General features: G+C 40.3%; 1 pseudogene; it reads left to right on the top strand.

Moving 5' to 3' along the window:
• The first annotated feature begins 393 nt into the window (after nucleotides 1-393).
• On the top strand, nucleotides 394-1642 carry LOC114216766 (protein FAM47E pseudogene; annotated as a pseudogene).
• Nucleotides 1643-4647: the final 3005 nt, after the last annotated feature.

Genomic DNA, 4647 nt, shown 5'->3' with positions numbered 1-4647 from the left:
TAAAATGTTAAATAAACACCTATCATATGCTTCTGCCATTCCTCTCTTCGCTAAAATTTAACCAAAAGAAATTAAAGTACGTATGTATACAAAGACATGAACACAAATATTTGTGGCAGCTTTATTTGTAATAACCTCAAATTGGAATCAACCCAAATGTCTGTTAAAAGACAAATGGATAAATAAGCTGTGGGGCATGCCCATATAATGGAATAGTATCCTGCAACAAAAAGGAATGAACCTTCACTGCCCATTCCAGGAGAAAGCTGGCTGCAGAGGGCACCTGCGTTGACCCACCTCTGGGAAGAATCTGACTGCGCCTGGCTATGCAGTCTCCTAGCAACCGAAAAACAAACCAATGAAGCTGGTGGTCACCCCGGGACCAGAGGTACCATGGTGGACAAGAAGTGGCTGTTAAGTCCTGGGCCACTGGAACCAACCCCCGGGCATGAACTGCAAAGACAGGTTACCTTCCAAGTGTTTCGCAAAGCACAAGAAAAAGCTTCTCAAGTTCCCCACCACCCTGGACAGCTGGCGGTGGATATTTGTGAAAGAAGGGCTGGATGACTTCAGGAGGGGATGTCCACCTTGTGAAGATCTGATCACACGTGGCCCTAAGGAAGGCTTTCTTCCCATGATTGCTCACAGAGTTCTCAAATCTGCCCTCACAAAGAATCAGAAAAAGCTGATCCACAAAGCAGACCTGTTCTCCACACTGTCACCGGCCCAGCTAGCGCGGAAGGCATTCGTAGAGGATATCGAAGACCACCTGACCGAGCATCCCTTGGCTCTCTACCCAAGTCTGGAGAAAGATCTACCTCCAGACCTCTTATTAAAGGTGCTGGAAGTGCTCGATCCTGACAAGAAGCTGAAGGACACATGGGCTTATTGTCAGAACACCAAGAAAAGAATGAAGCCCCCCACAAAGCTTAGTGAGAAACTAAGTCTTAGTGAGAAGACTCCTGGGTCACATCCAGACAAGTTGCCTCATGAAGAAAGGAAGTCAAGCACAAAGGATTTGCTCAAAAACCCTCCCCTTCATAGAAAAGTACTGACAGGAGTCCAGAAATTCTACAAATGTGTTGCTACTTTTGGAGACTTGGGCACTGATGAAGAATTCATCATGAAACAGTTTGACATTGGCTATGAATGCAAACCAACCTATGACATGAGCCACACGAAGAAAGTAAACCATGTTCCTTTGGATCTAAAGTACAGAATGGGGCTAGATAAAATGGATGATATAAAATTCTCCATACAGTGGGAAAATTGGGAGAGGAAACTCAAGACACCACAGAATCCTTACAAACCCAACTGGGTGAAGATGAGGTATGGAGCATGGTACCTGAAGCCCAAGTTGTGGAAAAAGCTAATAAATGATGAACATTTGATTGATCCCAAGGTCTTACATGAGGCCCAAGATGGGAGATATGGAAAGAATTTTCCTGAACAGGATATTCTTGAAGATCTTTATGGAAAAATTGCTTTTAAAGATTTTATTCTAGGCAAGGGCTATAGGATGCCAGGCTTCCTTGAGAAGTTGTTCACCAGGAAGGGGTGGAAACATGATTCTGTTAGGACTCCTATACACCAAGTAAAAATAAACTCAAATGTAGAAGAAGATGCACATGAAGATGTTTAAACAGTTTTCTACTTACTTGATATCTCTCATTTTAACATCAAGTAGAATTCATGACGAGTACCCCACTGTGTATGTGCAACTTTGATTCCACAACATCTGTCAATTTAATACCTAATGTTTATAAACATTTCTCTGTGACCTTCTGCTTGGGCTCATACATGTTTTATTAGCTATGAAATCAGTATTCATATATATTCTTCTTACAATTTTATAGCATGGTGAAAAGTAGATGAATATATCAATTATTTGTAAAAATAAAACTATAAATAAAAGAATTATTTAAAAATAATCTAGTTATGTCAGCTACAATATGAAAGGAATCTCAGAATAAATGTGCCACCCCTTCCTCCCCGGGGAAGAGAAGCGCGGGAGCGCACCGCAGGGATCTGCTGGGTTTGGAGAATCCACACCGAGTCGTGTGCCATAGAAACGCTCGGTGACAGGCCAGGTGAGCATGGAGTGTGGCCGGAGACCGGGGAGACAAGAGTGACTGACTGCTTTTCTCGAGAAGCGGGGCCCCGAGTTCTTGGCTCCTCCAGGGCAGAGATCGGGAGGATGCCATTTTCACTCTCGCCCTACAAAGCTATACGGAAAGCTTGCAGGGAACAAAAGCTTCCGAGAGCAAACCCGAGCAGATTACTTAGCCCGGACCGGCAAGGGAGGGGCAATCCTGCCTCTGGCAAGGACATTTGGGAACCACGGCAACAAGCCCCTCCCCCAGAAGATCAGCAAGAACAGCCAGCCAAGACCAAGTTTACCGATCAATGAGAACGGCAGAACTCCAGCACTAGGGGAATACTGCACATAGAATTCATGGCTTTTTTACCATGACTCTTTAGTCTTTAAAAGTTAATTTGTTTTTTAACTGTCTTTTTTTTTAAATTTTTCTTTTCCCCTTTTTCAACCAACATCTTATCAATCCCTTTTTTAAAAAAAATTTTTTTATTTTTCATTTTTAGAGTCATATTCTATCCCTTCATAGTAGTTACCCTTATTTTTGGCATATATATATAAGTTGTTCTCTCTTTAAAATTTTGAGATACAGTTTCTTCTAACAGATCAAAATATACCCTAAATCTCTAGTGTATGGCTTTCTTCTACTCTCCTGCCTGATCACATTCTGTCCCCCCTTTACTTTCTTTCTTTTTTTTTATCCTCTTCTTTCTTTTTCCAAACAACTTCTTATCTTATCAATTCCTTTTATAAATTTTTTTATAATTTTCATCTTTACATTCATATTCCATCCCTTCATCGTATTGACCCTTTATTTTGTAGATATATGTCTTTCTTTCTTTAAAATTTTGGGAGGCACTATCTTCAAACAGGCCAAAATACACCCAAAATCTAGTGTGTGGCACTAATCTATGCACCAGGCTAATCATATTTGATGATATTCTGCTTTTTTTGTTTTGCTCTGTTTTCGCTTGTTTTTATCTTTTTCTTTTTTTTTTCTTTCTTTTCCTTTCTTTTCCCCTGGTTTCAGGTCTTTTCTGATTTGTTTAGAGTATATTTCCTGGGGACGTTGTTACCCTGTTAGCATTTTGTTTTCTCATTCATCTATTCCCCTCTGGACACAATGACAAGATGGAAAAAATCACCTCAGCAAAAAGAACAAGAGGTAGTACCGTCTGCCAGGGATTTAATACAGACATTAGTACGATGTCGGACCTAGAGTTCAGAATCATGATTTTAAAGATACTAGCTGGGCTTGAAAAAAGCGTGGAAGTTATTAGAGAAACGCTTTCTGGAGAAATAAAAGAACTAAAATCTAACCAAGTCGAAATCAAAAAGGCTATTAATGAGGTGCAATAAAAAATGGGGACACTAACTGCTAGGATAAATGAGGCAGAAGAGAGAATCAGCGATATAGAAGACCAAATGATGGAAAATAAAGAGGCTGAGAAAAAGAGAGAGAAACAACTACAGGATCACGAGGGCAGAATTCGAGAGATAAGCGATAACATAAGACAAAACAACATTAGAATAATTGGGATCCCAGAATAAGAAGAAAGAGAGAGAGGGGCAGAAGGTATATTGGAGCAAATTATAGCAGAGAACTTCCCTAATGTGGGGAAGGAAACAGGCATCAAAATCCAGGAGGCACAGAGAATCCCTCTCAAAATCAATAAAAATAGGTCAACACCCTGACATCTAAGAGTAAAACTTATGAGTCTCAGAGACAAAGAGAAAATCCTGAAAGCAGCTCGGGAGAAGAGATATGTAACCTATAATGGTAGAAACATTAGATTGGCAACAGACCTATCCACGGGGACCTGGCAGGCCAGAAAGGACTGGCATGATATATTCAGAGCAGTAAATGAGAAAAATATGCAGCCAAGAATACTATATCCAGCTAGGCTGTCATTGAAAAGAGAAGGAGAGATCAAAAGCTTCCAGGACAAACAAAAACTAAAGGAATTTGCAAACACGAAACAGCCCTACAGGAAATATTGAAAGGGGTCCTCTAAGCAAAGAGAGAGCCTAAAAGCAGCATAGACCAGATAGGAACACAGACAATATACATTAACAGTCACCTTACAGGCAATACAATGGCACTAAATTCATATCTTCCAATAGTTACCCTGAATGTAAATGGGCTAAATGCCCCAATCAAAAGACAAAGGCTATCAGATTGGATTAAAAAACAAGACCCATCAATATGCTGTCTGCAAAAGACTCATTTTAGACCCAAAGACACCCCTAGATTGAAAGTGAGAGGGTGGAAAACCATTTACCATGCTAATGGACACCAAAAGAAAGCTGGGGTGGCAATTCTTATATCAGACAAATTAGATTTTAAACCAAAGACTGTAATAAGAGATGAGGAAGGACACTATATCCTACTTCAAGGGTCTATCCAACAAGAAGATCTTACAATTGTAAATATCTATGCCCCTAACATGGGAGCAGCCACTTTTATAAGGCAATTAATAACAAAAGCAAAGATACACATTGACAACAATACAATAATAGTGGGGGACTTTAACACCCCCCTGACTGAAATG

This window comes from Eumetopias jubatus, unplaced genomic scaffold, assembly GCF_037043125.1.
Source record: "Eumetopias jubatus isolate StellerSeaLion01/CBP00866 unplaced genomic scaffold, mEumJub1_p1.0 scaffold_11, whole genome shotgun sequence".
Classification (NCBI taxonomy): Eukaryota; Metazoa; Chordata; class Mammalia; order Carnivora; family Otariidae; genus Eumetopias; species Eumetopias jubatus.
Note: the sequence above shows the minus strand (reverse complement) of the source record. Positions and strands in the feature narration are given on the sequence as shown.